The following is a 27,024-nucleotide window of genomic DNA, read 5'->3' on the forward strand; positions in this document are numbered from 1 at the left end:
AGTAGTTCCTTCATGTGTCATTTCAAGAATGTCCCAAGCTTGTTTAGCTATATCACATAAAATAATTCTCTTAAATTCATAGGGTAATAGAGCACAAGTTATGACATTAAGGCCTTAACATTAGCACTGTTGTCGCTTTTCTGAGGTGTAGTCCATAAATATAATGCAGTTTCTTTCATAGATTTAGTTTCATCACTGCCTAATACTTCAGACACAAGAGGTTTCCATTTGGTTACCGTGGCTTACCACACGCTTTCATCTAAGGATTTTAGAAAATTCTCATTCTGGCTTTCCAGTATACATAGTTAGAGCCATCAAAAGGTGGTGGTCTGGTAATAGACAAGCTATCAAAATTTGACATAATGAAAGATCTAGATCTTTTAACTCAAGGAAATTAATCCTAATAAAAATGAGCAACTTAGCTCTGATACCACTTGAAAAGGGCGAGCTTAATAGTCCTAGAAGGTGGACTATGCCAAATAAAACTTAAAGTACTGAAATAATAAGTAAATCAAAAACTCAATCACACTAGTATTTAAAAATTGATTCAAACTAGTTCGTAAGACAACCATCACCCAAAACAAAGTTTAGGTAGGATAACCTTATTTCACGAACGTTTATAAAGATCAAGATCTCAAATTAGGCAAGAGAAAATAAAGTTATCTATTACAAACATTCACTATTTTTTGCATAAATAAAATTATAACTATTCTCCACAAATGCAAAAAGTAAACATTCACCACAATGCCAAGAGTTATAGTGGTTTGGTGTATATAACAACTGTTCTCAAATAGCCACACCTACTCTACTCCTAATAATCACTATCCACGTGATATTGGCTTTCACTATAAACAAGATTTTCATAGGATTACCTTTAAACCTTATACATTTGTGATTTTAAAGGGCTATCGCAAACAAAAAACTCCTCACTTGGTTGTACTTAATTTAAAGTCTAGAATCCAATAAATTTGTAGAGATCAAAAGATGAGTTCTTTTTGATAATTTTCCTTATACTATTAGGTGTTCACAACCCAAAGTGCAGGGCTGTGCTGTAGTAATAACTTGGTGAGACTAAGGTTGAATCCATAGGGAATGGGGAACACGGTTTAGAATTAATTTAAATCTAACTTGGTTGTCTGAGTTTTTAATCTAACAATGAAGAAAAAAGTTTTAATTAATAAAGATAAAAGACTGAGGATCCAGGAATCCACTTATAGCAATCTCGATATTAATCTACTTGATTCAATGATAAATCGATTGGAATCGAAATCCTATCCTATCCAATCGGATGATGGATCGGTTAAAGTAGAATTTGAATTTTCATTAGTTTAGTTCCGTCATGAAGTACCAGTGCAATGATTGCAGGGAATTCAAGCATCTACATTGACCATAGACGATGGTGGATCATAAATTTTATAGATCACACAATTGCAAAATAGATAAGAAGATATTAAAAGCTTCCCGAGCATCTAATGTAATTGCAGTCACAATAAATCAAAAATATTCATTCATTCAAAGTAATAATTAATGGAAGTTCAACATAAACTTGAATCATAGTAAACTAAACATTAAAAATAACTACAAGCTTCATCACTTAGCCTTAGCTAAGAGATTAGCTAATCATAGTTAATATCCTAGAAGAAAAATAAAAGAAAAACTAGAAAGTCTACTAGAACTCATGAAAAAATCGAAGTAGAATAACGTTGTCGGCCCTCCATGTAGGCCTTCTCTCCCTTTCCAAACCCTAGAAGATTATTTGGAATAGCCTAAGGACTCCTTTAAATAGTTTTGGAATTCAAACTTTCGCACCGCCTTGGAAAAGTTCGCAAACTGCCTTTGAATTTACGCGGTTACCACGGCTTCGATGGTACCTTTGATGACATCGAAGCTCCTTCGATGACATCGAAAATCGTCTAGAAATGTCCAGAGAGTTGAGCTCGAAATTCTTGAAATTGTTGATGTCATCGAACTGGCTTCAATGTCATCGAAGTTTATTTCTAGAATTATTTCAAGACTTTATCTTTCTAGACCCAGAATTTCATAATATGATTTTTTGACCAATTTTCAAGATTCCTTTTCTTCACTTCAAATCATCGATTCGCTTCATTCCTCACTTGGTTTCCTTAGATCTTTGGCATGTGAATTCTTCATTAATGACTTCCAAATCTCCAAATCTTCATTATCTTCTTTTAAGATCTAAATCCATCCTTTTAAACACATATTCATCATAGTCTTCTGAATCACCTCGCATGATAAAACATATATAATTAAATCGAATTATTACTTAAATGCCCGGATAACTAATGTGATTGAAGAGTTAAATATACAATATTTGAGTCTCAATACTATGGTTTAAGTTTGACGGAGTAATTGTTAACCTATTGATTGCGAGAGTATTAGGAACCAAGCCTATTGAACCTTGACTATCTAGTTTGTTAGTTTCTCTGAAAAATAAAAAGAATATGTAGAAAAGGATTACCTATTGTGTTGAAAAAAGAACGAAAAAAAGAAGAAGTTGAGAGAAAATTATTCATGAAAAAAGAAGAATGATTGATATTGGACATGGATTGAAAAGAAGTAAAGAAAAAAAATTGAAAGAATAATGAATAGTGTGAAAGTAGTCGATGTGGAAAAAAATAGTGAGTAATTTCTACTAGATAGTTAGTGAGGTTTTGACCCATTGATTTTGGTTGATCTGCTCACCTTGTGTAATTATTGGCATTAACATTACGGTAAAGAATTGAACTCTTATTGGTGTTAAGTTTGAATTTCACTAAGCACCATGTTACTCAATGTTTGGAATTTTTTCATTTAAGGATTAGTGTTTTGAACCCATGACAAATTATTTACTAAGTGTGTTGGAATCTAGATTGATATTATTTTTAAAACTTTGTGCCTTAGAAATTCTATTATTAGGTCACTTGAGGATCATATGAGTATACAAAACTAGTTCTTTTAACATAATTTTTATCTTGGATTTTTGAAATCTTTGCACGTGTTTTGCTCAAGACTAGCAAAATGATGGTTGGGGTGTGATAAGAGCGTTATATTGCATATTAATCCTTAATTTTACATTATTTTCCCATGCATATGAATGATAAACTACTCTCATTAGAGAAAATTTCAATGCGCATGATAACCACCCTGGATAGACAACTAAGATGTAATTTAGAGTTTTAGACAGAGTAGTCCGGTCGACCAAGAAATAGTCCAGTCGACTGAAACTTGCTGTGAAGAACCTTGTGGAGAGTCCGGATGACCGAATGTTGTTGTGATGTTTTCAGTCAACCGAGAAATCTATTCGGTTGATCAATCAAGTGCGAAAGCTGTTACGTAAGTGTGTAAGTTTCAAAGTCGGTGGAAGCAAAACTCCTTTATACATGAATTACATATCCTAGGGCATCAAGGAGAGAAAGAAAGTGAAGGCGGAGCTCGATCTTCCTCGACTTCTTCTAGTTTTTCTTCTTCTTCTAGGTTAAGTTTTATTTTTGTTTTTGTTTTTCTTTTTTAGATTAGTTTGTTACCTATACTTGGCTAGTCTTTTAGCTAAGTGTAACACCCTAGTTATTAAAACCCGAGTATACTACTCATTTTCTGAAAACCTGAGTGTTAACCTTTAAAGATAGCTCAAATTTCATGTATATATATATATATATATTTATCTTTTCAGAGTTAGCATTTTAGCAGAATAGGAACAAATCAAGCATAAAAGAAAGTCCAAATATACATAAAAAGATATTCGAGTGGTTGCCCAAAGGCTTATACAAACCAATGTCCTAAGTCTTTATAATACATGAAAATACAAATTCAGCATAAATGAAATCTACAATCTAGAGTCGTAAGGTCATCTAGCTTATCGTATTCCATATGAACACCAACATGCACATCATTTACGTCTCGTGCATAGTAAATATGGTTTGATAGCATCAATGGCTATCCCAGTGAGGTATAACCCCCAAGATTTGTCAAGACACTATGATAGTTAAGCATAGTTATTAGGAACAATGTATAATGAATATTTCACAATGACCATTATGGTAATAAGACAGAGTTCATCAGATATGCACACATTAATTAAATTCCACAAAGATATTCTTATTTAAATGCGTGAATGCATTTACATGCTCACAGACCTGGGGATGCTCATCCAGCTGGCAAAAAGGTTGCCCAAGGAGAACTAGCCACCTCGAAAAGTACTCAAAGGTACGCCATAAGGAGAACTAGCCATCCATAAAAGACTATACAACAAGGACACCCAAGGTGATCTAGCCTCTAGGAGGAGTACTCTACGATACATCCAAAGAGTTTTAAGTACCCAAAAAAGTCCATGCGAAAAGGACAACACATGGTAGTCGAACATACGCAATGATAACTTAGGATCACTTGGTAAAGTACTTTACGGTATAGCCCATAGTGACACAAGAAATCCTGTGTCATATATTAACCACTCGGTAAAGTCCCCATGCCATGAAATGCTTGATTGGCCCAACCATTATTATTCTAATTGAAAACAACCATTTTAAGAAAGCTCGAAGGTCACTATGAGGGATTTGTCACCTAGCATAGGCTGGCAACTCCAGAATAGTGTCCTATACCACCATCCCCGGCTCATGAGACTCCAACTAAGATATTTAACAATAACCTACACAACTAGTGGCCAATCATAGTGTGACAAGTGGAACTTACCATCGGGAGATTATACGAAAATAATTCATCAAACCACATAGGAAAAATATTCTATCAAAGCACAAAGGGCAAACATACAATTAAAGCCACATAGGGTCACTAGTCAATCGAAGCCTCATAGGGTAAATAGTCCATTCTGGATATGGTGAAAGGGATTGACCCTAAAAGCCACAAAGGCGCAACGATCTATTAGATGGTAAGTCTACAACAAAATTCTATTTAATCTATTAGACATAATGATCACTAGTTCGAGGACCTCCATAAACACCGTCAAGTCATCACACTTAATAAAATAAGACACATATAATGTCAATAATATCTACACATACAAAATGTACATTTAAAACCATAATAGGAATATTCGCGATTCATAACATGTTCAATAATTGAATTTAATCCAATCATCAATTATTTATAAAGAATTACTCAATTAGAACTAACATTTATCATCATTTCTATATAATACCGTTTTAAGAAATCAATAAGATAAATGAATGAATATAAATAAACAATACTAACTATCATGATGTAGAAAAGCTTGAAGGGTGATCCTCACCTCTCATGTTGCGTTCACTTTTCAGCATTTGTTGGAATATGAGTGTGCACTTTAGGATCGAGTCCTTGTTGTGAAATTCAATCTGACTCGACTTTGAACTCGATTGTGAACTGGCGACAACCAACCTGGGATCACACCATGAGTGGAAAAAAATAATATTTTCCATATGTTAAACATGACTGGCTCCGATCTATTGGGCAAGACCACTCATCATAAGATAGATTCGACCATTGTCAAGTCGCCTCAGTTAAACTCCGCCGATTTCACTCGTATTGACCCGAGCACCTACCCGAATCTGCCCCGAAGCAAACCTCAGAAGTTGCTAGACTAACTCGACCAGGAACACAGTCCAATAGTGGAGCCCAACTCAGATCTAGACGTGGTGAGTCACCGAGTTAACTCAGTAAGGCCACTAGATCTTCTTCCCCCCTCCTTTCTTCACCCATTCTTCCTTTCTTCCATATTCTTTTCCTTTAACTCTTAGGATTTGGACCCCATTGGGCAGATCAGTAGCCTATAACTCAACTCAGTGACTAAGATGAGTCGAAATGGTGTGGCACCACCTACAAACTCGACTTGACTCTCTCTCTCTCTCTCTCTCTCTCTCTCTCTCTCTCTCTTTCTTCTTTTCCCTTCTCCTCTCATTTTCTTTCATAGCTAGACATGGCTTAAACTCGGCCTAATCACACAACTCACAACAAGTTGCAATCCAAACAAGATCAAACTCGATCCATACTCGGCTCTTCAACTCACTCGGGTCGAGCTAATGAGGCGGACAACACTCTCCTTTATCCTTCCTCTCCTCTCCTTTCCTTTCTTCTTCCTTTTACTTCTCTCTCTCTTTGGACTATAGAGGACTTGGATCCACTCGAACAAACTTATTTCGAGTTGAACTTATTTCAAATCGAACTCAGACGACGCAGACTTGGTGAGTTGAGTTCATTTGACTCGACTGCGAGTCAGGCTCCAAATTCAATCAGATGAGGCACCCTTTCTTCACCTCTAATCCACAAGATTAATTATAAGATTAGTCGCACAATCCGATGGTTCTGAAATGATTTGGCCCATTCATGTTTGCATGGCTGTAATCTGATACTATAATAGGACCTCAGACACTATGGCCCATTAGATGGATGTCTCTGGTGTGGAAATAGGGCCCATTCGAGTGTGATGGACGTCTCTGGTGTGGAAACAGGACCCATTCATGTTTGCATATGTGCTGTGAACAGGGCTTCCAATTGCTCGAACATCGACAGTTGCAATGTTCTCGGAGGTTTCCAGAAGACAGTTGCAATGTTCTCATAGGTTTTTAAAAGGGATCCGGTGGCTAGGATCGTGCTAGCAACAAAATGGAAAGATTCCTTCCGTCGTTTCTGTAGCCGCGGAAACCCTAAAATGCGGAATGCATGGAGGGTTGGGATCTCTCAAAACGGAAGGCTATGATCACATGTTACAAATACATGGATTTTCAGCTATGCAATTGAACAATTTCTATTTTCGGAAGTGTGCCGCACGCCACACCTGCTCGCAGTAAAACCTGTGTGCATGCACATGTGTGCCAGTGTCGGGAAAGGCCAGGGTTTGTCGGATATGTGAGCAGCACCTAATGGATGGTTCAGATCATTCCTTGGTCCCTGATGGTGGGCCACAATTCAATAAAAAATGGACTTGGTCGGTTCAAACTCGATTCCGTGGAAAGTGAAGAAAGAGAGGAGTTTCTCTCCCATTTTCGAAAAGCATGGGTCAACCTTGCTTGACTAGTTTGTGCAGTCTGGTGAACTACGGGTGTGCACAATCTGTGCACACGCACTTATCAATAGTGGGGTCCACACACTACTCAGCAAAATCCACTTTGCCCGTCCCCTTTAGAGGCCCAATCAAGGCATTTGACCAAAGATTAGGTCGATCCAAAGCTTAGGTGGGTCAAAATTCTCTAATTTGAGCGTCTACTAATGATTTTTGATAACCCAATGGTTAGATCTATTCCAAATCTGACCCACACTGATACATAGAGTTTCTAAACTTGTTTGAGGCTAGTTAGCAGTGGATTTAATGATTAGATAATTTAATTAAGATGGTCAATGCTGGATCCCTACCTTGAGTGATGTTAGCCTAACAATAGGTGCACCTAATGATCTAGGCGCTATAAATTTTATGACGAATGTTTAATTACATTCATTTAAGGGTCCTTATCATATGGAAATTGACTTTTAAGTAGTGATGCTATGCGATCCAACCGATTGCTTCACAATTTTATTATCAATAGTGGAGTTTTCTAGTTTAATCTGGGTTGGGTTTTGCAGTTGATTTGGAATTAGATGTTTTACTTACATGAAAGATGATAAAACATGAGTCATAACTTTCAAGTGTTGCAACCTGATGATCGATAGGTTAGATGATACCAGGTTCGACATCGATGGTGGAAGGTTTGATTTGTTTATAAAAGGGATTGAAGTCCTAATGATTGATTTCTCTGTTGATGTGATGGTTTTAGACTAAGGATCGATGGTGGAAGTGTGCAGATTGTGAATTATCAATGGTATTGGACAACATAGTTTAGGTGTGAACCTTCACACAACTATGCTTATTTATATTATAATGGGAACATCGGAGTACTAAAAAGTATGGGGTGTTACACTAAGGCTAAGGGTGAACATTTTAATGGATTCTTAATGTGTAATTCATTTTTAATTTAAGGATTATGGTTTCATTGATGAAATGAACTTGTTTTGATTGAATTCTGTATTGGTGAAAGTTTTGATTTGTAAAATCCCTTGATCTATTACTAACTCTGGGTACAATAGATGCTTGGAATTCCTTGTGATCAACTACTTAGTTCTTCATGAGAAATCGATCAATTGAGATTCATGCCTTATTTGGATGTTCTAATTCAAGTTAATTATTTTATCTTGTGATTAGAAGGAATCATTATTCGATTCTAATTGAGTTATTAATATTGAATTGAAAAATTAATGTTTAGAATTTATTAAAAGTAGATCCTCAAAACCTTAGTTGTTTGTTTATTGATTTTTTCTACGCAATTTTCAATTCGCCCTAATGGGAAACCTCATATTTCTATTAGCTTTCTAATAGTGTTCTTATCAAATTCAGTCCCTATGGATCGACCTCGCTCTTACGAGTACTATATTACATCACTACCTGCACTTAGGTAGTCCAGATCATAGATGACGGAGAATATAAATGTTCGGGCAAATGTCCCAACATTCTCTTTTATGGTGGATGGATTTGCAATGTTTACGAATTTATTTGTTTTACCTCTTAGAGGCTAAGATTTGGTTTTGGGGGCATAGTGGCTCTGCTCTTTTACCCTTGTTACATTTTATTTCGATAAGCTATGTACATTTTAAACATCATAGCAAATGCCATGTGTTACATGTCATTTGGACCAAGTCCACAACTAATGTCCCCACACATTACTTTAGCAAGGCCTTCTGGTGTGGTGATGATGGGATGTTGCTACAACACTCTACTACTTCAATGTGCTTATTTTTCAATCAAATAACATTTGACCCTGTAAAGATTATTGGCTGATTTCCAAGATATCGTTGTCGAACCATGATCCCTTCCTCCCAACAGGGATTATACATACCATATTCCTTTATTACTTAAAACCACCTTGCCCAACATACATCCCTATCGTTATCCACATTTCTAAAAAGTTAAAATTGAAAGTATCATACACGATCTGTTATTTATTGGTTTTATTCAACCAAGTACTAGCCCTTTTCTCTTCACTGGTCCTCCTTGCATGAAAGTCTAATGGCTCATGGCATATGTGAGGAAGTCCTTTCCAAAGCATTCTATAACGGATAGGTTGCTATGATATAAAGAGTGCATAGTTGTTTCCCCCTCTTCACCTATTTGCACTGAAGTTTTGACTTTGTATTCCTCTTCATCAGCTTGCTATGTCGACTTCTTACAAAACTAGAAGCATCTTTCATGTTTCTTTTATTATAAGGGTATAAAGAGGGTATTTAAGACCTTTATTGCATTATGTGATATTTACGAACGGAACAAGATAGAATTGATGTCACCTCCGGGACTCCTTTAACCACACGAAAGCATGATCTTTTGAGATGTTTATCATACTCTGAAATAGATGCAGCTAAAGCAAGTGAATCAACTAAACATACAATGAGCATTTATCCAGAGTATGGGTCCACAGATGGGGCCCAATATATAGTTCTAAAAATAAACAAAAATGTGTCAACATAAGGTCCACTTAACACCAAAATATCTGTCATATCTAGTTAAGCGGGCCCATTAGACAGCTGGAAGTATGAGAACTCCTCTGGGTCCATGTACGTGTTCTCCAATATGTCCTCCTCAGTAACCCCTACATTTATAACATTGTCTGGTTGGTGTTTTAAAACACCATCTCATAGTGGGAGTGATTAAGTCAGTAGTTTTATTAGTTCCAAGTTACGCATGTTATCAACTTAATCAATGTAGGTAATGAAAAAGCAGGTATAAACACTTTCTAAGTACTCTTGTTAAATACACTAATGAAATTATGATATGATGCATGCTCTTATAATCTAACACTCTCTCACAAATGATTTCAATGCCTATTTCACGAATGCCAAAACTCCCTCATCATGCGACTACAATGCCAAATTGCCACAACCTAAGCTAATGCAATCTGGTGGATGTGTATGTTTAGCCGAGTAGTTATTAGGTCTTATTCGTACAACATATTGGGGGAGCTAAAGTATCTCTAATTTTATCATTGGTCTTAACTAGATACTAGGCTTGGAATAGCCATAGTGGCTCCTTGCATATGTCCCTTGATCCGTTTGGGTTCATCACTCCCAATCAACACATACGTTAGACAAGTTATCATTAACATTGCTCAACGGTCAATATGGGGAGGCTCGTTACCACAACATAGGCTGACAACATGAACACAATATCCCATACCATCATGCTCGACTCATGAGTTTTTTGGATCGTATTGCTAATGATTATCAGTAGACTTATTCAATGGGAACGGGGTATCCTAGATTCAATTGGTCATGGTCATACATTGTGAACATACATGATCAGTCGACTGTTAGATAAATTTAATTGACCTAGGAGAACCCTGGCGTAACCTACATTAGGTTCAAACATCTTGCATATTCCAGCTACTATCGGTCATCCATGTTCAACCCGGGTCAATCAGACAAGCTTAGGGTGGCTGACCTAAATTGGGTCACCCCTTAGTTCAATGATTTACCAACTAACCCAAAATCTTAAATGGTTCTAAATATCAATTAAAGACTAACTAATCATCTAACAATCATAATAAAATTTAGTGTAAACCTTAAATTTAGAAATTATTCTTTCAAGCATTTCATCAAACATGCAAGCATTAATAAGTAAGAATTAACACGATTTGCAATTTTAATCAAAGCGAGACATGTTATCATGCATCAAATCATTCAAAATCAAGAATCATTCATTGAGACCCTCAATGGTTGATAAACGGCAACCTAAGAATAATGGTTTGTACGTTTGCCATTATTCGCCCAACTTAGAGCTCCTAAGGTTAGGGTTTCGAGGAAAATCACCAAGACCTAAGCAATCACAAAGGTTATGTGAGGATTTTGGGAATTTAATCTACTTGATCTAAAGTTTGGAAGTAAGGCTTGGATCTTACCTTTAATCATTACTAGGAAAGGTCCGACGAAGGTTTTGATTGATGTAAATGCGACGTTTGAAGGAGGGAAGAACAACCTCTTCCGATTGATCCTTCTCTCACTCCCTTTCTCCTCTCCTCTCTCTCTCTCTCTCTCTCTCTCTCTCTCGACTCCAAGGCTAGGGCATAAAAATTCGTATGAGGGGAGGAGGTGTGAAATGAACTGGTATTTATATTGTTGTATTGTGCACAAATGACCCCAATTGCCCTTTGTTCATTATACTAATCTTGAGGGAGGTTGTTTCCAAACAATAGGATCCAATGGGAGGTGCATGGGTCAATCTACACCATAGGATAAGTGTCTCATTAAAAGATCTATGCTTGGACACAACAGTCCAATGATCGGACATGCCGATTAACCAAGAAGGCCCTAACTTAGATTGACGGTCACCGGGAGTTGATCAGGTCCCTAATTATATGAATGCGGGCGTGGTAATAATCTCGATTGGTGTCCCAAATTGGGTCATCATCCAATTATCCAAAAGTTACAACTTTGTGAAAGAGCAAAAGGTGTTGATTTCACTTAAATTTTAGGTTACCACCTAAGGCATTCGCATATTATAAGAGCCATAACCCTGTGAGACAGACTGTACATTTTATTTTCAGTGTTGATAAATTCTAAGTGGACGAGGTTGACAAGTTTTGATCGTGACCCTATTTTAGTACCATAACACTCTGTGACTCATGCCCTAGCGACTACGTAGGCACTACGATTCCAACGTTACGTGGCATGCCCCATTGCGACCCCTAGATTAGAAGTTGTAGTTTTAGCATAATTCGAGGTGGTCTGTGCAACGTACGTAGGCACCACATGTGCAAATCTCAAGGTTATCCAATCAATCAAATCCATCCATCCATTCATCCATCAATCAATCAACCTATTAATCAAGCCATCACTTCTCTCTCCCCATTAGTCAAAGTAATCCATGCCTCCCATCATGCAACCCATGTCTTGCCCATGCCTAGCCATTCCTCTCTCCTTCTTTCTCTCCCCATTCTACCCCTCCATCTTCTTTTAATTCCCTCCCTATCCTAAACATTTTACCATAAAATCTCCCTCTCATTTCTACCATTTGCTAGCAAAAGAGTAGAAAGAGATTAAGAGAAAGAAAAAGATTAGAGAGAATTAGGGAGAGATTAAGAGGGAAAGAAAGGAGAAAGAAATATTAGGGAGATGGTTTAAGAGAAAAGAGAGAGCTTGAGAGAGGATTAGGAGAGATCAAGAGGTTAAGAAGAAGAGAGAAGAGAAAAGAGAGATTAGAGGAGATTAGGGGTGGAGAGGAGCTTGGTAGACCATCCGATTGCCGATTTGAGTTGATCAAACCATTCATCTGTCATTGTGAGTGTATGGGAGGATCAAAACCCTCCCTTTCTTTGTGATTTTTTTTTTCATTTTGGTGGGCCCACAAGGGTGGGATCCACCTTGATCATGTAAAATTGTATGGTATACCCCATAATTGTGGGAGGCCACCTTGATGGCCAGATCTCTTCCCTTGCTTTTCTTCCCTTTCCTTTTTTTCTTCCTTTTCTTTTAAGTTATGATGTTGTGGGGCCTAGAAGTGGGTCATGCTGTTGGAGAACATGCCCCACACACTATAACAATGTGGATTACCTTGTTTGGCCCACAGTGATAATTATTTTCCATTTAACGTATTGATTAGATCAGACATATATTGATGAAGGAAATACAAAAATTTTGGCTTAGTTCAAGATTCTTCGTGCACAGCATGAGTACCTAGTGAACAGCGTAGATTTCTCATGTGGACCCTACCTACTTACCCTCTCTTTTTAAAAAAATACATAAAGAATGTCCAGACGATGGACGTTCTCAGTGTGAGATGTTGGATGTCCAACGTCCAAACTCCATTAATACAAAGGGAGAGTGGGGCCTCCACTCGTGGGCCCCGCCATGATGTATATGTTTTATCCATACTGTCCATTTGATTCTCCATCTCATTTCAGGTGTTAAGGCCAAAATCAAAGCCGATCTAACTCTTGAGTGGGCCACACCATGGGGTGAAAGTGGACTGAAGCCCATGCCTCACAAGAACTTTTGCATAGGAAGTTGGGGTGAGTTTCCACTCATGGGACCCAACGTGATATGTTTATTGGATCCACTCTGTCCACTTGTTTCTTCATATTATTCTAGGCCATGGGCCAAAAAATATGGCAGCTTTTGTGAGTGGGCCGGACGGAGGGAAACAATCCCCTACTGTTGAAATCTTCCAAGGCCCACTGTGGGGTCCCTATTCATCCAAACTAGACCATGTTAGGACATATTGGACCCTGTTCAAGCTGGGCAAGATGGTGGATGAAGTAGATCAGCCTCATGGGGTCCACCTTGATAGTGCAACCAAACAATATATATGTATGTGTATAAAAATGAGAGAGCTAGCAACGCCTTGGGCGGCGGACGCCCAACATGGGCATGGAGTGGGGCCCACTCGTGGGACCCCCATGATGTATGTGACTTATCCACACCGTTCATTTGTCTTTCCAGATCATTTTAGGCCAAGAGACCAAAAATTAGGCGGATTCGAATCTTAGGAGGACCACACGGAAGGGAAAAGTGGGCATGTATTGTTGTCCATTTTGGGTAACACATGAGGCCCACTCGTGGGACCCACCTTGATGTTTATGTGTCATCCACATCATTCATTCTCTTCTTTAGGCCATGTTAGGCCATGGGCCTAAGGTTTAGGACAATCCAGGTCTTAAATGGGCCGCACCACAAGGAATTGTGGGTGTGAAAACCCCTTGGACTTGGAATCCCTTAGATATGGAATCCCTCGGATTTGGGATCCCTTAGATTTGGGAATCCTTAAATGTGGGATCCCTTGGATTTGGGGCTCTCTTGGACTTGGAATTCTTGGATTTCTAGAATCCCTTAGCTATGTTTGGCACCCAGGATTCAAAATCCCTATAATCCTAAGGTAATATGCATAATATGTTTGCAAGGGCTTGAATTTAATTATTAAATCAATTTTTAAAATTTCTACTTGTATTAAATCCATTGAGGCATATATATGCTTGAAATGATGAAATCTCAAGACTTAGATGGGCCACAAACATAGGATGTAAGACCCGTATCCTAGCTTGTACTGTTTCGTAGGCTTTCACGGTCCTCCCGATCGAATTCCGGCGACCCGCGACCTATAATCGACATTTGCGCATGACCCTAAGTCATATCCCATAGATCTGAGTCAGCTCAATCCGAGACTTGTACTATTGTGATCGCGCTGTCACTGCGGTTCCAACGCCGCGTCTTGCACACCGATTCGATACTTAGGCTAGGAGATGTGGGCCCGCGTTCAGTTCGAAGAAAACACCTCACGTTTACAATCCTAAGAGAATTTCTACAACATGTCCCATTAATCAATCACTCAATCAATCAATCAATCACCTTATGTCAAGTACAAGAGCAACCCCAAAGTCAACTCTCTCTCACCCTCTCTCTTACACACCCATACATGTCAAGTATAGCTATCACCTCACATCCATCACTCACATCCATCACCTCTCCCTTACAACCACCATCTCTTTCTCTCTCTCTCTCTCTCTCTCTCTCTCTCTCTCTCTCTTTCTCAATAAAAATTCTAAGCAAAAGAGAGGTGCACATCTAAGCAATTTCAAGAGAGAAAAGTGTTGTGTGTGGCCCACTTCCTATCATTAGATCTATTATCGTAGCCCTTCATCTCTCATCATCTTTCATCAAAGTGAGACACAAGGAGATTGACATTCTATCAGACCAAGAAGATCGAAAGGTGGGTGTTTCTATAGGCCTAGATTTTTTATTTTTTTTATGATGGGCCAAGTAAGGCCTATCGATTGATGGTATGGATCTCACCTTGGACCCTAAATGTGGCCTTTGGTCCACTATGATTCTCATGATCATTCCATCATGGGGCCATTCTTTATGGACCCCATCATGATGTTTACTTTCTAGTTTGATAATGGTCATCTAGACCTTCCATTTTGGTGGAGAAGGAATCTCCACCGTTGATTTTGATCTGGTGGGCCCACATGTACTGGGACCCACTTGATGTATGATCGAATGCATGGAAGGGAGGGCCCATAATATCGGGGTCCCTCCATCACTCATGTCTCTCTTTCTCTCTCTCTCTCTTCCTTTCTTTTCCATTTTTTTAGGTGATGATGTGGTTGTGTGGCCCACCCGGATGTACCACACCTTGATATATGTCTTATCCAAACCATCCAAGCCATGTGGGCCCTACCCTCTGGATGATGGGAAAACACAAATATTAGATTGATCCAATCAAGTGGGCCACGTCCACATGGGACCCACCTTGATGACATATCCACGCCGTCTGTCCAGCATCCAGGGATGCTGGACGTGCTTAATGGAGCGTGAACAGTGAGTGGGTGTACTCACGTGAAAAGCAAAACATAAATATCAGTTTGATTCCAAGCCCTTTGGGTGGGCCACTCATGTAGGTCCCACCTTGATGTATGGGTCTAATCCACACTGTCCATCCTATTTTTCACCCCATTTTAGGCGTTGAGCTGAAAAATGAAGCCAATCCAACTATTTGGCGGGCCATAGCATAGAAAATAGTGTTTTTACCGTTGAAACTCACCCTGATATTTCTGTACCCCAAAACATGTCGAATATAGGGCTTGATGGCTCTGTCTTGGGCCATAGAAACTAAAGGTTGGGTTGGATTTTACTGATGCGAACCCCACATGTGAAAAACTGTAGAAAACCATCCGCAGGTGCTACTGCTGACGTCCAAAGACGTGCAACGCCTGCTGCACTGTGACGGGTGAAGAGGCAAGGACCATGGGCCCCACCTTGATGTGTATAGAACATCGACACCATGCATTTGGTAGGCCCCCTTCTAGCTATTGTCCCCCAAAAAAAAAAAAAAAAAAAAAAAATAATCAGCCGTATGGGGAACTCAGGTGGCCCACACTATAGGAAACTGTGATGATTGAGCGTCTGCTATTGAAAATCTTTTTGGGTTGTCACAGAAGTTTTGGATCATTATGAAATTTGTTTTTGCTCTCCGTCCAGGTCTGTGTGACCTTATTTACAAATTGGATTGCAGATAAACGTTATGGTGGGCCCCATGTGGGACCCACTAATGTAAGTGTTTTACCCACACCGTCTCTGCGTGTGGAGGTGGGATGGCAGGTGTACCTCACTCTAATTACATAGTGCTATAGTGGCGTCACTAAGTTCTATGGGTCCCACCTACTCCATCCACGCCGTTCATCTACGGGAGCCACCATGATGCATGTGTTGCATCCAAACTGCCCATCCATTTGGTGTAATCGTCTTAAGGCTTGAGACTAAAAATAAGACAGATCTAGGATCAAGTGGACCCACTATCAATGTGGACAGTGACATCCACCGTTCGAACTTCTAAGGGCCATAGTAGTTTTCAATAAAGCTGATATTTGTTTCAACTTCATCTATTACTATGTTAACTTATAAATAGGTTGGATCTCAAATACATCACGGCGAGCCACTCCATGATGTGTCTAACCATCAATCAGGTGGACCACACCATAAAAATAGTGGGTTTGAATGTCCACCATTAAAACCCTTGGGCTATAGGGTTTAGACCTATATGATATTTGTTTTCCCCCCTTAATCCAGGTCTTTATGACCTTATGATTAGATTGGTTGGGAAATAAACTTTATAGTGGGCCCTGTGATTTATTTAACCATGAAAATTATTATCTCCATTGCTATTTGTGGTATGGTCCAAATGATCCTTCAATATGATTCATTTTTGGAAATTTATAAGGCCCATTGTTGAGGCCCACCTTGATGTGTATAAGGCCCGTCTGTTGAGGGCCACCATGATATATATAAGGCCTATGTGATGCGGCCCATTTGATGTATTTGAAGCCCATGGGTCGAGGCCCAATGAGATCTATATAAGGTCCATTCTGATGTGTAATTCCACCATGGTTTATGTAATGATGTTTATGAAAGGACGTGCCTTGGGAGCAATGATGGTTTAATGTCCACATTGTAAGAATAATGTTGGTTAAATGTTTACATTATAACTCTCCCTAGGGCTCATTGATAGGCCTATACTTATTGTGTGTAGGCCATCTAGCCCCATCTTTATTGTGAGGATAGTTCATCACCTTGTAACATGTTTAGTTTAACCCCATGATTCATGCCCATACACATCATATGTATGCTTGATATGAGTAGTGACTGATCATAGCATATGCCATTAGGTAGACTATTCATGGGACTCACTAATAGGAGTTACCCACATGAGCGAGCGATACGTGCAGGATTGTTGCATGACTGGACAGTGTGACTCATGCATCTCGCATATGTGTGACATGTCATTGTACGCTCTGGTGACATCAGGGCCATGGCCTTCACAGGCACATAGTGGATGGCCAAATAGGACATTGAAAATACCTGGTTCTAGCACTGTGGGTACTTATGATGTCCTTGGGTGAAAGTCCTAGAACCTTTGAGGTTAGACCGAGTGGATACATGAGCGCCCGAGTACCGAATACCAGTAGGCCGTGTCTCCAACTGTGTCATGGTCAGTTAGAAGGGAGTGTACCCTTATCGGCCCGAGTGAGGGGGCTGTAAGTTAGGTTGAGTTTGACCAGCTCGCAAATGAATCCGCTATCGACAAGCCAGGTAGGTATTGGCAGACTACTGGTTAAGCAGATAGTGTGGTCTCTTCCACTCGCTGGGCTGTGCGGTTAGGGAGGCGGTAGTCAGTGTGGAGTGTAATAGACCCCGATGATTCCCCAGATTGGAATAGTATTGATATGTGGACTTGATATGAGGACTGACATGATATTATGACACCCCGTCACTATTACACATGTGGGCAGGCGCACGTGGGAGGACGCTGATGTGGGCAGGTGTGATGTGGGCGAGGCTGAGGCCTGGGCAAGCTACTAGTGATTGGTAGGCTACTGTGCTGGCAGGTTACCGAGCAGGAGTTGCATACTCATTCATTTATCCATTCACTATCCACTCGGCTAGTGGTGCACAACTATTTGTTACGTGTACCTTTGCAAAGGCCAGGATTTCGGTTGGGGCGCGCGACAAACCTGAGATCAGGAGTTTACCACAATGTGTTTGATTATCCAAATTTAAGTATGGGATTGGTTTGGATAGAATTCCCTTGTAATGGACCCTGTAGCCTACGATACTACGTACTATCATCCCGACTTCACTCCAGCTTGGTCATTTCATTCACATCACATATTGCATGTCATCCATGGCATATGACATTTTGGATTGCTACGTTTCTGCACTTATATGGCTTTGACGAACTTGGCAAGATCTGCATATTGCATTGCATCCGCAGTATATAATATTTAGCTCATTATGATCTGCATTGCGTACTCTGATATTATATGACTCATGGACTTACCAATATATTTCTGGTTACTCTGACATCGTATGATTCATGATCTTGCCAGTATTTCCACTTATTCTGATGATGTATGATTTATGGGCTTTATTATATACTTGACACTTACCTTGTGCACACACTTTCACCACCCACTAAGCTTTCTATAAGCTTATGCACGATAGATGCGTGCAGGTGGCGTTAGGTTGCAGCAGCGTGGAGCTTGGAGCATGTAGTTGACTTCTGGAGATTTGATTTTGATATATGTATTTCCCTTTCAGCATTATGTTCAAATGTTTATATTAGTGGATATGTGATGATGATGTTGCCTTTTTGATTTGTGTGTACTTGTAGTTATGCTTATTATGAAATAAATATACATTAGAAAATCCTCCTTATAGGATCCTAGGATCAAAATCTGGCATATGAGCACTGGGAGTCGAGAATAGCCTACTACGGAGGCTGTCGGCACCTGATTCAGCGATCAGAAATTTTGTGAGCTTGATTTTCAAGTTTGGGGCGTGACACAGGATCACATCCTAATGACTAGCTAACAATTTATAACCATCGATTACATCAGCAATGTTCAAACGGTGTAGATTATCTTATTGCTTCCGATGATAATCTTATTATTTTGGGATATCAGCATGGGCCACATGACCAATAGATTGATAACCTAGTGGCACACATGTTAGACATGTGGGTGTCCATCCGGGTCATTTCCAGTGGACCCCACCGTAACATATGTATCTTATCCATGCCTTACATCCAGTTTCTAGATTTGTATGTTTGGCTACATGAGGAGTCGATGTTGAAATTGCGGTAATGATCACTTTAGTTGAAAAGTAGGAATATGCCAATATATCCTAGAGGGGGGGGGGGTGAATAGGACTTTTTAGTATTTTATGGTTATTTAAAATCCTATCAATCTTATCCTGAGTAAATATGCATGCATCAGGATTTCCTTAGAGTAACTTTAATGGCTTCCAAGCCAAATAGAGGATCCAATCATAAAACTAATTAAAAGATCAACAAGATGCAAATCACAGTCTATGATGGATGTGACTGTGTGTGTGATGTGATCCCAGATAATCAAATATGAAAGCATGTAAGGAAATCACACGAGTAATGAAAGACAATGGCAATCTCAAACATAGTCCTTTTTATAGTGGTTCAACTACTTGTCCACTCCACTTCCGGCAGATGCACTCAACCCTTGAGTGTATAGGATCTCACTAACAGAGGTTTCACAACAGGTTCACCTCAAACTGGAGGTTTTAAATTAGGTTCACCTCTAACCAGTACAACCTACACTTAGACTGACACAACATGTCTACACGACACACTTTATGCTCCCATGAGTAAGGGTCAACACACAACACCCAACTTTTAGGCTACACAGGCTAAGGATCCACACAAGGAACCTCAATGGAGGTTTCACAATAGGTTCACCTCAAACCAGAGGTTTTATAATAGGTTTACCTCTAACCAGTTTATACTCTTCACAGAGCAAGGGCCAACACAAAGCACCCCCATGTACACTCCCACCGGAGGCCTCCCATGAGGACTTGCAAGGGGTGAGAAACACCTTAGACCCAATCCTACAGAAGGAATGATCACAAGGGTCCTCTAGACTCTAATGACTTACAGATAAGTAGATGAGCCCTATTCAACGCGTTGATGAAGATCTCCTCCTTTGATGATGGAGAATCTTCAGCTTCATTGAACCGCAACTCAGAAGATGTACTAATACATGGCGACGGGTTGGGTCAAAGTTATGATGGAATCCTACTCTATTAAATGTTTTCCTATAAGAGAGATAGAGCGATTCCAATCATCTATGCATTCAAGGCATCCCAGCTTAATGATTTGCCATTAAGGTAGTAGCTGCAAAATCCTTGAATGCGGAAGTTCATTCTCCAATCCACTCTATTGAATGTCAATGATGAGAGTGGAGTGGTGGATGAACTTCCATGAGAGCAAAGGCTTAGGGTATATGATCTAGGGTTAAACACACAAAAGCACTCTCTATTTTTTCTCTATGAACAACCAAGGGCAAGCTCTCATTAAATAGGAAAAAGGTTCCAACGGATATAAAGCAATCACATTTTTGATAGAGTTCGATATCATCGAGCAGGGTCAATATTATCAAGCGTATACTCTCGATCGCATTGATTGGCTGCTCGATAATACGAACTCAACTGTCAAACGCTTTTGAAACCTTTTGCCAACTGGTCGAGGAAATCGAACGAGTGCCAATGTCATCAGATTTCGAACTCCGATTTCATCGACACTAGGTTTGATTCCTTGACATTTGAAAATGTGAGAGCACTTACCGTTGAAATATTTCAGGAAAATGATATGATCGAGCATCACTCGATATCATCGATATCATCGGAATTTGAATATCGATGATATCGAGGGTAGTGTCGATTCATTGATAATTCCAAGGAATTTTCTTATAAGCTTATTGGACAGTTTTTATCTACTTTCGATAACATCGACCATGCCTTGATATGATGGATATTTGAATATCGATTTTATCGAGTGACCCTCAATTCAAAAAAAAAATCCTGAAAAACTTGCTGGATAAATGTGTCCCAATTCGATATCATCGAAGGGCTTCCAATATCATCGAGATTTGAATTCCGAGGATATCAAGGAGCTCTTCGATATATCGAGGCTTAGCATGATTTACCTTAGAAATACTTTGGACATAATAGACCTGATGTCAATTTTATCGAGTCGATTTGATGGACTCGAGATTCAAATTTCAATGATATTGAACCTCCTATCGATACATCGATAATTCCATCTAGAGATCTTTGTGGTTGTTGGACATCTCATATCCTCATTTCGATAATATCGAGTGAGCTTCGAGGATATCGATAACATGTTTCGATTTCATCGTTCCATGTATCGAGAAATCGACAAAGGTAGAAAACTTAGAGATGTTTCTGAGTTTGAAAAAAAAGTTTTCTAATCATAATCCCTTAAGGTGTTCTATCCAATTTTAAGGGTTTTAATTACCTGGTGTTTTAGGACATGGGATGTGAGGCTAAGATTTACCTGTGACGAGTTTGGGCACACATCCAGTTGAGGCAGACGCATGATCAATCTTCCTATGGAGCTCCTTTATCTGACTAACTCAACGATCACGCTAATTGACAAACCAGGGCACTTTTAATATCCCCCTTTGTCAATTACGTGACAAAACACCAAAACACCCTAGAACAATGTTTAGACTTACACCCTAAATTGTGTGTACATGGACTTTACACAATTTTACAAGGTTATCTAACTAGTTTGTACACACACACACACACACATTCAGTAGCTACTCCCCCTACTAGCAAACTCCCCCTATCTTCCTAAAGCTGCTCCCCCTAACACCTGCACCACCATCCACAAATAGATACACACAATTTTGCCCAGGGGTGTGAAATTTGTTCTCCCCCTTTTTGTCAGTCATTGGCAAAGGTTAATGTAACAATGGATATTAACTGAAGTTGAAGCATATGGGAGAACCAAAAGTCAGATAGCATAAGCATAATAGATGTACAAGAGCAGCTCATTACAGAAACATGTATGCATATTAGGGCAAAGAAGAACAGTGTAGTAAGCAGAAAATATTGAGATAAAGATCAAGCATCACATTCATCACACACCACAGCCGATATAAACCGGATAAAACAGGGAAACAGGGAAAAACATCACTTAAAGCAGTCCACAAAAATATGGCAGTAAGTATATATATGAAGTATAAACAGCCATAATCAAAACAAATATCCAAAATGAGCACTACCTAAGGTTGGCAGTAGTATAACCTCCATCCCAAACCAAAATCAAGACCAAGCCCATCCATGGGCACCCAAAAACAACCATAAGTATCTAGCCCATTCATGGGCATATACATATTCAAAAACAAGAACTTGTCAGACTATGCAGGTTAGTAATCTATCACATACACTCATATGAGCATAGGGCATTCAAAAAGATACCAATGCCCATATGTGGAAATGAGAATAGGGTGTATGTGACAGTTCCCAGATAACAACACTATGATGGAGGACCGGAGGAAGATGGTGTTGTATCGTCGCGACGGCAGGTGAACAAATCCACCAATTGCTGCACTGTCTGCTGCATGCTAGACATCATTCTCTCCAAGGCTGAGAACCTCACATCATGTCCCCTTAGCTTGTCTTCTATCTAAGCCAATCCCCGCTGCGTTGCACCAACCTGATCTTGGTGAAACTTGGCACATTAGGTTGGAGCCGAACCACTCGGTTCTGGAGCAACCTGTGGCTCCACAGGATCTTCACCAGTTGGTATTGTGCCTTCTCCCGTTTCTCCACCTTCATGAATAGCCTCCTCAGATTCCTCTTCCACATAGTCTTGAAATTTAAGGTCCGATTTTCGTATATTGACCTTAGTAAAGTGTTGGAGAGGACGTTCAGGATCATTTGTTTGAGGAATACCAATTGTATCACAGATTACATGAATGATGTGGGGAAAGGGCAAATATACGGCTCTGGACTAGTGGATGACACTTGCTATTTGGTGAAGGATCAAGGTAGGCAGACAAAGTTTGACTCTAGTGGCAACGTAGTACATAATCATGGTCATGAACCCGGTAAGATCATCGTGATTAGGTCCACTAGGATAAGCATTTGAGCAGAATATCCCATGCAAGATATAGTATTGAGGGTGCATATATTTTACTTTTAAGGCATTCCCTTGATACCATGGGATATCTCGACCCTGACATAGGAATTTTGTAATTGTAGACCAAGTGATGGGATTTTCAAGATCATGGTCAGACAATCCAACTGGAGACAAGGTTAAATCAAGAATGCTAGCAATGGATTCTATAGTAATCTCAACATTATCATCTCTAACTGTGATAGTTAAGGCTGGTAGTTCTAGTGTTGGAGAATGACAGTATGCAAAGAAACGATAGGTGCGCTCAATATGACATGCTCCCCCGAAATCAAGAAGAGGCAGCTAGTCGATTGCCTCTAACAAAGCTTCTATATTATAGGATTTTATACATTCCCTGTCAACCCTACACTCATACACCAAACACCTCCCTGAGTATTTTTCAAGTATGTGAGGAGGAGGACCCACAACAATATGTGGCAGTGCTGGTGCTTCAGCCGGAGCTTCTCTACGAGATGACTGCCAAGTAGAGGAGCTCCGTGGGAGTGCAAGGGATCGGTGAGACTGAACCCTTCGCCTTTCTCTTCAAGCCATGACTTTCTTTCTGATAGGTCGAGATGACTCACCGATGGCTGGAGACTTTCCTTTCTCCTTGCTCATTAGAACAACTCAGAAGGCAGTGTCAAAGGAAGGAAGAATCTGAGGACCTTGAGAACCGACCCGAAATTTCCAAAAGACCTTAACACAACACAGTATGCTTTGAAGAATCAAGAGTATGTGTTAGACATTACCTGATTTGAGACACTTTACAGGGCATATGGTTGACAAACGATGATAGTCACGGAAGGAGAACTTAGAAAAATTGAGCAGGGAAGTAAAAATGAATTTTTCCCGCTCGAGCGCCTTTTATTGGGCGTCACACTTTGATATCATCGAACATTGTTTCAATAATATCGATGGACCGCATTCGATGTTATTGAGGATGTCTTCGATAACATTCTCAATCATGTCACTCTTCCCATTCCAAAGAGGTGTCGATGATATCGATTCTTGGTTGATTTAATCGATAGTCCACATGATTTATCGACAGACATATTGAGGGTGAATATTTTTCATTGTTCCGCATTTTGGCAAACTTTCATGTATAATATAGTATATCTCTGTATCAAACTATATACACAGCAAAATTTTGTACAAGCATTATACCATTCAAAATTATAAACATCAGGATGTTTATGTACAAAAAGATTAAGGTAAGGAACCTCAGATGTATTGTTAAATGTTCATCAAAATTATATCTTTTCAGCATCTAACCAAATCCAGATGCATGACCTGGACATGTTTTTCTATGCTTAAATATTTCTAAGCATATGAATCAGCCCTTCCTTTGCTTTTAATGACATAGCAGTGGTTATTTGTGCGACAACCCTTCATTACTAGTTTACCTGATAGATCTAAGATTTCGTATCCTTGTTTGTTGAATGTAACCACATGCTCATTGTTACATATTTGAGAAATGCTTAGAAGATTATGTGTCAATCCTTTTATGCAAAAGGCATTCTCATTTTTGAGTGAATTTATTCCTTTACTAATTCCCTGACCAATTATCTTAGCAGTGCTTCCATCTCCATAGGTGACTATCTCGTTATTAAGATCTATATAATTTGAAAGAAGGGATTTGTCACCTGTGACATATCTTGAGCAACCACTATCCAGGTACCACTTAGTGTCATTGCCTGTTATATGATTTGAGTGAGTAACACGGCAATTTTTCTTTTCTTTCACTACCCATTTTGTGACAGGATTTTTAATTGTGGTAGTTTTAGTTTCTTTAATCAAGTTGTGCAACTGAATCGTGTTTCGTTGTCTCACACATTCATTTGTTTTCTTGTTTAATTCTTCCACTTATTTCAATAACTCCTTCATTCTGTTAGTCATTCTAGGTGGTGATGGATCTGTATTTCTTTTATCCATATTCCAAAGTGGGCTCCTGACATTTTGTATTGTTCTTCTGGTTGGTCTGTGTTTACCTATATGATTTTAACTAAAATTATGTTGAGTGCTCCCAGGTAACATGCATTCAAACTTATAATGACCAGAATCACCACATAAATGACAAATAGGAGTAGTTCCTGTTTTACTTCCTGAAGCAGTAGATTTTTCAGCCATTGGTGCTCCATTTCCAGATTTTGTTTTAAACTTATCATATCCTAAGCCACTTTTGTCTTTTCCGAGTCTTCCCATACCTAAGAGTTTTTCTAATTTCTCACCACTCTGGGAAAATTTATAGTTTAGCTTAGCTGATTTTCTAGATTCTTCTAAATCAAACAGGAGTGTGTGATTTTCATTTTGAAGGAGCATGTTTTTATCTTTTAATAGCTCAACCTGTTTGTTTAGTTTTTCAGACTCAGATTTAAGGAAGATATTGATTCTTTCTAGTCTATCATTATCTAAGTGGTATTGCTGTAAATCATTAATTAGGTGTGTATTGATTTTTAATGTTTTATCTAGATCTTTTTGTAGCAATTAATTTTTATTTTCAGTTATTCCAAGTCTTTTAATGATATTGATGCTATTAATGTCGATTGATTATAAGAATCCTGCAGTTTATCATGTTCTTCGTCTTCCTTCTTAGTTTCCTCGTTATCTGATGGAAATGATTTAGTGGCTGGCGGTTCTTCAATGTTCTCAATTTCGATGGAAATGGTTGACGCAGTGGAGATCATAAGAATTTTTAGAGATTTCTGGTCTCCATTGCTTCCTGAGTCACTACATTCTGAGTTTGACTCTTTCGTGTCATCCCATGTAGCCGCCATTGCCTTTCCTTTGGTTTTTTTATTTGGACATTCAGTGGATAGGTGTCCAAACTTTCGACAGGAATAACATTGTGGTTCTTTGGTCTTTTTACCAGATTTACTTGCAAAATGTTTGTTGTCCACCTGTCTTCCTTTAAATGGACGGCCATGATTTTTCTGAAAGAACTTCTTGAACCGTTGTGCCAACAGGGCCACTTTCTCATCTTCATTTTCTCTTTCACTTTCAATGTCCTCATTTGTTGTATTCTTTGAAGTTTTGAGAACAATAGTTTTGGATTTAGGAATTTGTTTGAAGTATAGTTCAAATGTTTGTAGGGAACCTACTAGTTCTTCTACTTTCATTTCATCTATATTTCTACACTCTTCAGTGGTTTTTACTTTAGGATTAAACCGTTCTGGTAATAATCTTAATATTTTCCTACAGATTTTCAGGACCGGAACTTTTTCGCATAATCCACCCATGGAGTTGCAAATGATGTTCAGTTTTGTGAAAAACTCCATGAAGGTCTCATGCTATTCCATTTTGAGACTTTCAAACTGTGATGTTAGGAGTTATAGTTTGGATCTCTTCACAGTGCTTGTTCCTTCATGGGTTGTTTTCAACAAGTCCCATGCTTCTTTGGCTATCCCACACATACTGATTTGATTGTAAACTTCTTGGGACATAGCACAGTAGATAGCATTCATAGCTTTAGCTTCAGAAGTTTGTTTTACTTTATCGAATGTTGTCCACATTTCTTTGGATTTTGGTTTGGTGATAGTTGTGTCATTTTCAAGTACTATTTGTTCGGTTAGTGGCACATATCCTCTTTCAACAATGTTTCAAAAATCATGATCCAAAGATCTCAGAAAGTAATACATTTTATCCTTCCAGTATGCATAATTTGATCCATCAAATGTTGTAAGTCTAGTGATTGATGAGCCCGCTCCTTTGGACATATTACCAACTTTAGTCAAGATAACTCTCTAGGTGGTGAAGCCCTTAAGAGAGACCAACTCTGATACCAATTGAAATTGCTGTAATGACCACTTTAGTTGAAGTGGGAATATGGCAATATGTCCTAAAGGGGGGTGAATAGGACTTTTTAATATTTTATAGTTATTTAAAATCCTATCAATCTTATCCTGAGTAAATATGCATGCATCAGGATTTCCTCAGAGTAACTCTAATGGCTTCCAAGCCGAATGAATAGAGGATCCAATCATAAAACTAATTGAAAGATCAACAAGATGCAA

The sequence above is a fragment of the Magnolia sinica genome, chromosome 16 (assembly GCF_029962835.1).
Source record: "Magnolia sinica isolate HGM2019 chromosome 16, MsV1, whole genome shotgun sequence".
In the NCBI taxonomy this organism is placed as follows: domain Eukaryota; kingdom Viridiplantae; phylum Streptophyta; class Magnoliopsida; order Magnoliales; family Magnoliaceae; genus Magnolia; species Magnolia sinica.